Source organism: Drosophila miranda (genome assembly GCF_003369915.1).
Source record: "Drosophila miranda strain MSH22 chromosome Y unlocalized genomic scaffold, D.miranda_PacBio2.1 Contig_Y1_pilon, whole genome shotgun sequence".
In the NCBI taxonomy this organism is placed as follows: Eukaryota; Metazoa; Arthropoda; class Insecta; order Diptera; family Drosophilidae; genus Drosophila; species Drosophila miranda.
The window spans coordinates 7,373,997-7,385,961 of NW_022881603.1; the positions used below are offsets into that span (position 1 = coordinate 7,373,997).

Genomic DNA, 11,965 nt, shown 5'->3' on the forward strand with positions numbered 1-11,965 from the left:
AAATCCAAGCGAAACACCAGCGACGAAGCAGCACGCAAAGCAGAACGAAAATTCTGTGGTCCCCGTTATCCTCAGGCAAAACCATGCGGGATCATAGCGCCCGGTACAGTGGGGAAAGAGCCAAGGGCAGCCAGACCTCTGTTACATCTCAGTGGGGAGAGAGGGGGTGAAGACCGGAGAACAGTTCTGGGCGTCGGCGGCGGGCATGAGCCGAACGACCCACGAGTATAATACATGAAATTATCCCTTTCTCATACTACCCGCACCCCCCGATCTTCGACTATTTACCTAACCATTCGCCCGCGGCTCTCTCGCGTGGTGTTCTCGGCCGACTCCGAGACGTCGACGTCGGCAGAGGCTCGGCCGTTCAGCCAGACCCAATATAAGCCGGGTTGTATACAACGCAAGAGACAGTCATCCTCAGCATTCGGTCAAACATACAACGTGTGAAACAGAGTGATCCCCTGCCTTCGATCAGTACACAACCCGCAGCATACAGTGGTCCCTATCCCGCAGCATACAACGTGCGAAAGACAGCGATCCCCGCGTCTTCTGTCCACCTCGCGCTCCCCCCGAAACTGAACACGAACCAACGGATTCTAACCGGAACAATCCTGCAGAAACCAACGACTGAAGTACCCCTGAACAAGCGCGTGTTAATTGCCAGCCCCCGTGTCCAGGCCCACGACCAAGACGGCCCACCGGTAATTCACTACCGAATAGCCTCGCACGCGTCCTCGCCGTTTAAGGATTCAGAGCCCCGTCTTTCGCCGCGTCCTTAGCTACGTTTTTCGACTCCTCGGGCGACGCTCCAGACATTTGATCGTAGACCACGTGCAGCAACAGCGACCCGGACCAACTCAACATGGGAGTCAAGTGGATTTCGGTCAGGCGCAAGAACGAGTTGGAGATGATTACCGCGGAGCTTGGGTTAGACAGCGCTGGAACTGTCGAAGAGTTGAGACGTCGACTCGCGACCTTCGCAAACTCGGCCGATTTACCAAGTACGGCGCGTTCTCGGTTGGAGGAATTGGAGGCCCAGTACGGAGTCGCCGTGACTCCAGAGGTTAAACCACTTTCTCCCCGCCCTTCTACACTCGCGCCTCTTAACCTACAACCCCATCCCCCGGCTGCGTATGATGTCGTACCCGCCAGTAGCCGTAGTATCGTGGCGTCGGGATCCGCTGTGCCGGCAGAGAGCCTACTCCATGGCATCGACGTCGGTGCCGCGCAGAGAAACCTGCACGGTAGCAAGGACCCACCAACGAAGGGGTCCACCTGGAACGAAGAGCATTTTAACGCTGCGATCACCGAGAAAATGGTCCGCTGGGGAATCGTGTTTGATGGGTCCGGCGATCCGTTAAGTTTCCTGGAGCACGTGCAAGAGAGGGCAGCCACTTATAAGATAGATCTACGCCACTTATCACAAGGAATCCTCGTGTTGTTGACCGGTCGGGCCGAGAGTTGGTTTCGAACGAGCCGCCTTAGTGGAGAACCATGGGAGACCTTTCGCAAAGAGTTTTCAGAGTTTTTTTTGCCTCCCCGGTACTTTCAACGGCTAGAAGACGAGATCCGAACCCATTTTCAACGACCAAAAGAAGCGTTTAAAACGTACCTCGTGGACATTCGACTAATGATGCAGCGCGCGGGATACACCGAGGCTCAGGAATTGGAAAGGATATACGATAACATGCTCCCGGAATACCAGTTGTTTACGAGACGAAAAGATTTTGATTCTCTCTCCGAATTAACGCAACTGGTTGTGAACTTCGAGGTGACGCGTAACAAGGGACCGTCGGAGCTCACGGGCTACGCGAACCAAGCACGAGACACCCATCCGCGGGAAACTTTAGGGCCAACGGCTGGTCAACGAGGACCAAGGAATCACGCGGCCGCGAGGACACAGGATCTCCGGCACGATAGAACCCAGGTGAGGGATTGGTCGACGGACTCGCAGCAGCCGGATGTCAGGAATGGAACCATCCTCCAAGACGCCGACCCCATAATCGACGTGCAGCATGCTTGTAGGAACTGCGGCGGGTCCGGACACTTTTCCAGGGAGTGTAAACAGCCCCAAGTCTTGTACTGCTGGGACTGCGGCCGTCGCGGGCTACGCACCATCGAATGCTGTCGCAGGAATTCGTCGGGAAACGGACAGGCGCTTCACTCGGCAGGGGACCGGGCGAAGACCGCCAATCCCACCCCGAGGCAGTAAAGGGAACCCTGCGGCTGGAGAGAGGACGAATTCGCGCGCAAGTAACCATGGAAGGAGAGGACCTACTCGCTACTCTGGACACAGGCGCCACACGGAGCTTCGTTAGCGAACGCAAAGCCCTGGAGCTGGACAACGGACAGAGTATAGCGATGGTGCGAACGACGATCAGATTGGCGGATGGGTCCCTCCGGGAATTGACTCAGGCGCTGATGGCAGACATACGACTAGGAGATCAACAAGTAAAGATGCCGGTGCTAGTAATGAAAGACGTGCTGGATGACGTCCTCCTCGGGATGGATTTCCTATGCGGAATAGACGCGACCCTGCAGTGTGGAGGAGTCCCCTTGCGCCTGCAATTTAAACACAGCCATGATACCAGGACTCAAGACATAGGATCCCCAGCCCGCCTGGATCAACCTACGAATCTCAGCCGAGACCGGGTCGCCCAGCATCAAGAACCGACGAGGAACGACGTGCCGAACGAGGAGCGCGTGGCCGATCCCCTGAGATCCATGATGGTGAGGTGGGGAAAATTTGCGAGGGACGACGCACCGAACGAGGCGTGCGTGGCTGCTCCTCCTGGACACATCCGCTTCGGGAACCCGGATATCTTGCGAGGAACGACGCACCGAACGAGGCGTGCGTGGCTGCTCCTCCTGGACACATCCGCTTCAGGAACCCGGATGTCCTGCGAGGAACGACGCACCGAACGAGGCGTGCGTGGCTGCTTCTCCTGGACCCATCCGCTTCAGGAACCCGGATATCCTGCGAGGAACGACGCACCGAACGAGGCGTGCGTGGCCGCTTCTCCTGGACACATCCGCTTCCGGGACCCGGACATCCTTCGAAGAACGACGCACCAAACGAAGCGGGCGTGGCTGTTCCTTCAAGGGCAAACCGCAACCGTGATTGTACCGAAGGGACCAACCAAGGCCGACATTTTGGAGATTCTCATTAAGTCTATAACCGCTCCGCCGCACTCATAGAGTATCAAAGTATTTCTTGCCTGTAGTCAACAAGTCCATGCCTATTCACAGCTCATCGAATGCGAGAGACCCCCGCCGTCGGAGAACTACGACAAAAGCCAGGCCGGAGCCCCCAGTCGACTGGGAGATCATCGAGGAACTGATTCTTCGCCCCACTCCACGAGAATTCCAAGTCCACCCAGAGGTCCTCAGCTGGGAAAATTTATGCGGCGACGTCGTAAGCTGGCCCCGCATCGACCAGATCATCGAGGGGCACGATTCAGACCCCGATCACGTCAATATTACAGGAGACGTGGCCCAGACGTACAGGGACCCAAGCCCTGGCAACGCCGCCAGAGCCACGTTCACCCATGCTCAGGGCCCCAGCCAGGTCAACCCCGACCAGGTCGCCGAAGACCACGCGCAGGGCCCTGGACACGCCACCGTAGGAGAAGCAGCCGACTACACCGCTCCGGGTCCGAGCCCCGACGAGGGGGCAGAGGCCATCACTATCCCTGACGGGCTGCCAGGTGCCACCGCACGCGGATACCGCCAGCAATTCGAGCCGACGGAGTTCGAAAAAGAGGTGCTCCGCTGGGAAGAGCCACCGCTTCCGGCACTCTTCGGGGCCCTTGATACGCTCAACCTTCTCGAACGGATAGACGGGTTGGACATCGCCCCCGAAGATGCAGGACTACCGGCCGTCAGCAACTTTGACGCCATCCTGCGTCCCGAAGACATCGCCACCGAAGATGCAGGACTACCGGCCGTCAGCAACTTTGACGCCATCCTGCGTCCCGAAGACATCGCCACCGAAGACGCAGAGCTACCGGACGCCTGCGATCTGGACGCCATCCTACATCCCGAGGGCGGCCGTCCGGAGATACCAGAAACGTCGACCCCCAACCCAGCCGTTCGTTGGGTGACTGGGGAGGCGGATTGGAGAGTACGTACGCCCGACGGCCGGCTGCCAGACACCCTGAAAGCCCGGCTCCTGGCACAACTCGTCAACCCGCGGCGTAAAGATGTCCGATTCTTGGCAGAGGCGGACAACACCTTCTTCCAGGTCCACATCAGCAAGACGAGCAAAGTGACTATTCGCTCACGGGCCCCCCGAAGTAAGGAGAGGGTGTGAGGACCCATACTGGGACCCTCACATAGTAACAAGAATAATAATAATAATATTAATAATTGGATTACTCACAACCATATGCTATAGTAGTAAATAAGCTAGTTATGTTTTGCATAGCCGAAATCCCGCCAAACGGCCAGCTCACACGGAACAACCGCAAAGAAGACGGCGAGGAGAGGGAGCCATGCTCAGCCGGCAGCAGAGCGGAGCTCTTTCGGAAAAGTCCCGTTGGCCCGAAAACGAGCGCGAGGCGTGGCGAGAACGTCGAGCGACCGTAGCGAGAGAGAGAGTCGATTCTGGGAAGTGAGCGAAGACGGAACGTCGCGGACATCGAAGTGAGGAGAAAAAAAAGTGTTGAACGGCCGCGCGCCAGAGAGGAGAGAAAAGCATGGAGGAGCTGCGGGAACACAGGCGCCGGATCCGCGGGTGAGCTGGCCGCTGGCCAAGGTAGTAGTAGGAGTAGGGGGGAGTGCGAGGGGAACCAATCCAATAAAACTTCGATCATAGAATTAAGAACGCGTTGGCTTCCATTTATTTTCTCTGGTCGGACCACCGACTGCGGTCATCTCTCCACCCCCTCCCCACCCGTTTTCCTGACTGTTCTCGGTCACTACGCTCCCGCTCTGACTCTGGCAACAGGGTTTTACCCTGCTGGAGTGAGAAGTGGTACGCGTTTCGACAGAGGCGCCCCCCCCTCATCCTTTTCCTTCACCTCCCCGGACCCGCGGCCCACTTCGACCTTGGCAACAGGGGTTTTACCCTGCTGAAGTCGGGGAGTGCAGCGTCTCGGGTGAGTTTCGCGCCGCCCGGCCCAACGCCGCTTTCCCCCCCCCCCCTCCCTAATTTCTCCCGAAGGCCCCGTCGTTGACGGCGGCTCGGCGATCCCTGCGCCAACGACCCGCCTCCCCCCCCCCAGTCTCAACGTCTCAGCAACTTACAAATAAACTGTAGGTGACCCTGGGCAGACTGAGACTGACCCCAGCCTAGGATCACTACTTTACAACAGCATCAACAAGGCTTCAGTTATATAGCAGTTTACGTCGACGACCTGATAATCATCTGTCCAAAAGAGATGGACGTCAGCGCGATCAAGCAAAATATCGCATCCGTATTTGAGATGAAAGATGGAGGTCAGCTCAACTTTTTCCTAGGCATGGAAATTCATCGAGAAGGCAAACAAGGCGCCCTCAAGTTATGCCAGAAGAGGTATATTGAAAGCGTTTTGAATACTTTCGGTATGCAGGATTGCCGTCCAGTCGCAACACCACTTGACCCAGGTTTTCACGTTGGTTGTAAAGATGAAGAATGTGTAAAGGTAAATAAGACATATTATCAATCACTTATTGGTTCGCTCATGTACTTAGCAGTTTTGAGCCGGCCCGACATTCTTCATGCTGTGAGCAAACTATCACAGCGAAACCAAGACCCTCATGTGGAGCACGAAACTGCAGCTAAGCATGTGTTTCGCTATTTACGAGGCACAATGAATATGAGCATCATCTACCAAAAGTCTGGAGAGCCAGTAAAAGGGTTCGCCGATGCTGATTGGGCAAATGACAAGCTGGACCGAAAATCATATTCCGGATACGTTTTCTTCCTAGCTGGTAGTGCGTTTTCGTGGACATCAGCCAAGCAGAGCGTCGTCGCCATGAGCAGCACCGAAGCAGAGTATGTGGCGCTATCAACAGCCGCTAGAGAAGCAGTATATCTACAAGGTCTGTTGCAAGAGATTGGATACTCAAATCAAGGGCCAATGGCTATCTATGGTGACAACCTCAGTGCGCATCATATTGCGAAAAATCCTATTCACCATAAACGCACAAAGCATATAGATTTAAAATATCATTTTGTTAGAGACAAAGTAGAAAGTAAAGAGATAAAACTTGAATATGTATCCACACAGAAAAACGTTGCCGATGTATTAACCAAAAGTTTATGTAAGCAAAAGCATTATAGATTTGTAAAATCGCTTGGATTAATTGATTAATACATTGTAATCACAAAATATTATGCTTAAGCAAAAGGGTTGAAATTTGAAGTGTAACCATAATATGATCTGTCTGGCAACGCTAATTAACATAATGTACATGAACAGCGAGAGCCTCTGTTATCTCTCGTCTCTCCTATTCGTATGTAAGTACATATGTACACATGTCATCTCTTCAGTTCTGAATAAACCACTTATGAACACAGACGCGTCGTTCTCTATTTAATACATGACAAAAGGCGCAATACACAATATTATTAAATAAAATTAGAGAAAATAATGAAATAAAAATAAATGTTGAACCATTATGACCTGAAGGTCCTAATAATGTTTTAAATTCTTTATGTAAAGTTTGTAAAATTGAATTTCAAAAAATATTAAATCGAGATGGTATTAATCAGTAAATTGAAGGAATTATTAAAAGTCCTAAAAATGTTCTTAATCAATTTAATGATAATCCAAAAATTGCTGATGGGTCGAAGACAGAAAATAAATTTGTTATCATTTTCAATTTATTGAATTTAAATTAATATTTTTTAATTCATTAGATTTAGGTGATGAAGGTATAAATGAATAATAATTAATTGAACAAAATAAAATAAATGTAATAGAAAATACAATAAATAAAAGTAATCATCTAATTGGTGCTATTTGTGGAATCAAAAAATATTAAAAATTTAATAATTTTAGTTTGACATACTAATGTTATGATTTAACTAATTTTTTATAAATTAAAAGAAAATTCATTAATAATAATATTATCATTAGAAGTAATTGCTAATTTACTATAAAATGGTTTAAGAGACCAGTACTTGCTTTCAGTCATCTAATGAAGAATTTACTCTATTAGAACTTCATTTAATAAAATAATTTACTGGAACACTTTCAATTACAATAGGTATAAAACTATGATTAGCCCCACAAATTTCTGAACATTGTCCGTAAAATAAACCAGGTCGGTTGATAAAAAAATTAGTTTGATTTAATCGTCCAGGTGTTCCATCTACCTTAACTCCTAAAACTGGAACTGTTCATGAATGAATAACATCAGCGGCTGTCACTAAAATTCGAATTTGAGAATTTATAGGTAAAACAATTCGATTATCTACATCTAGTAGTCGAAATCCATCATTTGATAATTCATTTGTTGGAATTATATAAGAATCAAATTCTACATTATTAAAATCTGAATATTCATAACTTCAATATCATTGATGTCCAATTCTTTTTAGTGTAATTGAAGGTTCATTAATTTCATCTAGTAAATATAATAATCGAAGAGAAGGCATAGCGATAAATAAAAGAATAATTGCTGGCAAAATTGTTCAAATTATTTCAATTAATTGTCCATGTAAAAGAAATCGATTTACATATCTATTAAAAAATAATATAATTATTAAGTATCCAACTAATACCGTAATTATTAATAAAATTAATAATGCGTGGTCGTGAAAAAAAATTAATTGTTCCATTAATGGAGAGGCTCTATCTTGTAAACCTAAATTAGCTCATGTAGACATAAATTTTCTAATAAAAGTAAAATACTTTATATATGGAGCTTAAATCCATTGCACTAATCTGCCATATTAGAAATTAATTAGTTAAAAGAGGTAATTCAGAATAGCTATGTTCAGTGGGTGGAGTATTTTGATATCATTCAATAGATGAACATAATTGAATTGGGTAAATTACTTGTCGTTGTGATATTAAACTTTCTCAAAGAATATAAAAAAAGAATAAAATCCCTAAAAGTGAAATTGAAGAACCAATTGTAGATACTACATTTCAAGTCGTATAAGCATCTGGATAATCTGAATATCGTCGAGGTATTCCTGCTAATCCTAAAAAATGTTGAGGAAAGAAAGTTAAATTTACTCCAATAAATATAATAACAAATTGTCTTTGTAATAATTTCTTATTTATTGTTAAACCAGTAAATAATGGGAATCAATGAATAAATCCTGCTATAATTGCAAATACAGCTCCTATTGATAAAACATAGTGAAAGTGAGCTACTACATAATATGTATCATGTAAAATAATATCTACAGATGAATTAGCTAAAACTACTCCTGTTAATCCACCAACTGTAAATAAAAATACAAATCCTAATGCTCATAAAATAGCTGGAGAATAAGAAAGTTGAGCTCCATGAAGAGTTGCTAATCAACTAAAAATTTTAATTCCTGTCGGTACAGCAATAATTATAGATGCAGATGTAAAATAAGCTCGTGTATGTATCAACATCTATACCTACTGTAAATATATGATGAGCTCATACAATAAACCCTAATAATCCAATAGCTAATATAGCATAAATTATTCCTAAAGATCCAAAAGTTTCCTTTTTACCTGATTCTTGACTAATAATATGAGAAATTATTCCGAATCCAGGTAAAATTAAAATATAAACATATGGGTGACCAAAAAATCTAAATAAGTGTTGGTATAAAATTGGATCTCCACCACCAGCTGGGTCAAAAAAAGAAGTATTTAAATTACGATCAGTTAATAATATAGTAATTGCTCCCGCTAAAACTGGTAAAGATAATAATAATAATAAAGCTGTAATTACAACTGATCATACAAATAATGGTAATCAAGAGTAATTTCTGAAGATCGTATATTAATTACAGTTGTAATAAAATTTACTGCTCCTAAAATAGAAGAAATCCCGGCTAAATGAAGAGAAAAAATTGCTAAATCAACAGATGCACCTCCATGTGCAATTCCTGATGATAGGGGAGGGTAAACTGTTCACCCAGTACCAGCTCCATTTTCAACTATTCTTCTTACTAATAAAAGAGAAAGAGCAGGAGGTAGTAATCAGAATCTTATATTATTTATTCGTGGAAAAGCTATATCAGGAGCTCCTAGTATTAAAGGAACTAATCAATTTCCAAATCCACCAATTATAATAGGTATTACTATAAAAAAAATCATAATAAATGCATGAGCTGTAACAATTACGTTATAAATTTGATCATCTCCAATTAAAGCTCCTGGATGTCCCAATTCAGCTCGAATTAAAATTCTTAAAGATGTTCCTACTATACCGGCTCATGCTCCAAAAATAAAATATAATGTTCCAATATCTTTATGATTTGTAGAAAATTATCATTGTCGCGATTAAGTGGCTGAAATTTAGGCGATAGATTGTAAATTTATTTATAAGAGTTATTCTTCTTAATCAAACAGTCTTATAGTCAATAATGACATCAAACTGCAATTTTGAAGGAGTAAAAATTTACTAAGGCTTAAAGGATTACCCCTATTTACAGCTTTGAAGGCTATTAGTTTATTTAACTTAAAGCCTTAAAGTATAAAAAAGAACAAAGAAATAAAAAATAATCCAAAAATTGAAAAAAAAGTACAAATTAAATATAAATTTGCGTTTATATTATTAAATTGAGTATTAACTGTTCAATTATTTTCATAATAATTTAGCATGAATGCTGAATAACAAATTCGTAAATAAAAAAATAATGTAATTAATGTTGATATTATTATAATTGTTAATGTAAAATATTGATTACAAAATGTTAATTCTTGAATTACTGTTGAAGAATGACCATCTCTAGCAATGCACGCATGTATTGACAGACATATGAGTATGTAGACGTATGTATGAGTGAGAGACGTAACGAAGCGACGTTCTCTTATCTCCCTTTTTGTTCTCCCTTTCGTTTCGGTCTCTATCTGCCTGCGAGCAGAGCATTTATTAGTCACAAATAAACCTTACATATGAATGGTTGCGTTTTTACTTTTTGGTACAAGAACTTCCCTTGCAACGGCAGCGAAATTCTGTCCAACAGGTTATGGGCCCAGGTTCGGATTTTGTAAATTAAAAGTAAAGTGATTGTTTTAGTTACGAACTATTAACATCGGTGTGACTCAGAGACTAAACGATAATCAGCAATGAGCGGGATGTATCAAATAGACAAATTAGAGGAGGGAAATTATGACTCCTGGTGTATTCAAATGCGGTCTGTGTTGGTGCACGCTGAATTGTGGAGTGTGGCATCTGGTGACCTGCTATCAACGAATGTTCCCGAAGGTGTGAATTGGCAGGCCAAGGATGAAAAGGCGCTGGCCATGATCACATTGAGTGTGAAAACTTCACAGTTGGGATACATTAAAAATTGCAGTAGGTCGTCCGAAGCATGGAACAAATTAAAGAGTGTTCATCAACCAAGTGGACCTGTACGAAAGGTTCAACTGTACAAGAAATTGCTAAGCAAGCGCATGGACCAAAGGCAAAGCATTTCAAGCTACATTAATGAGTTCGTGGATATTCTTGATGGCCTTGGGTCAGTAGGAATCGAGCTAAATGATGAACTGCGCTCAATTGTTTTGTTGTCAAGCCTTCCAGAACAATTCGAAAATTTCGTTGTCGCCATAGAGACGCGCGACAGTCTGCCGACTTTCGATGTTCTATGCGTAAAACTGAAGGAAGAAGGCGAACGAAAGGGAAACACAGAAGATCAAAAGGAATACGCAAAGGCATATACCGCAGTACATAAGCCGGCCGCGCACAGAGCGCAAAAGAAGAGAAACAATACAATGATATGTTTCAAGTGTGGTGAGCGCGGGCATATGAAGGCTCAGTGTAAGAAGGAGAGCGCAAATGTGGAAAGGGCAGCAAGAGTGGAGAACAAGCAGTGCAGTCTATTAAATGCGTTGGACGCAGATAATTTGAAAAAGAGTATGTGGTGTTTGGATAGTGGTGCCACAAGCCACATGTGTTGTGAGAAACAGTTATTCACAAAGTTCGAGAAACACACAGAAATGATTGGTCTGTCTGACTCCGGTTTCCTAAAAGCTGAAGGAAAAGGGGAAGTAGAGCTGAAGACAGAGATATGCACGCTGCTGTTAAAGAATGTTCTCTATGTGCCCGAAATGAATGGAAATTATTTCTCGGTGAGCAGCGCTGTACAGAATAAATGTTTCGTCACTTTTGGACAAGAATATGCACGAGTTATCCAAAATGGCGAATGCATTGTAAAGGCGAACAGAGTTGGAAACTTGTATATGTTTCGAGGAAAACAAAACAACTGTTTTGCGGCGGTTAAGGCTGATGGTGCCCTGTGGCATAAACGGTACGGCCACTTGAACATCAGTAATATGAAAGATTTGATCAGCAAAGGAATGGTGCGCGGCATTGAAAATATGGTTTTCCTGGCGAATATGAATTGCAAAACATGTATGGTCAGCAAGATTTATGCGCAACCATTTCCTGTTGCAACCACCATTAGAGCTCAAGATATATTGGAACTAGTTCATGCAGATGTGTGCGGGCCCTTTGGCACACAGTCGCTTGCTGGATCAAAGTATTTTCTAACCTTCATCGATGACAAATCAAGGCGTATATTTGTGTATTTCCTGCGGACAAAGGATGAAGTCTTCCAGAAGTTCGTCGAGTTCAAAACCCTGGTTGAACGGCAAACGGGAAAAAGTCTCAAATGTATCCGGAGCGACAATGGCGGTGAATTTGTCAACAAATCGTTTGATGAATTTCTGAAAACTAATGGGATTGAGAGGCAGCTGACAGTGGCGTACACTCCACAGCAAAACGGCGTTGCTGAGAGGGCAAACCGCACTCTGGTGGAAATGTCAAGATGTATGCTGGTCCAGTCAGGATTAGGCGAATCCTTGTGGGCTGAGGC

General features: G+C 44.8%; 1 pseudogene; it reads right to left on the minus strand.

Annotated features, from left to right (window-relative positions):
- Positions 1–8,095: 8,095 nt before the first annotated feature.
- LOC117191839 lies at positions 8,096–9,422 on the minus strand (annotated as a pseudogene).
- Positions 9,423–11,965: the final 2,543 nt, after the last annotated feature.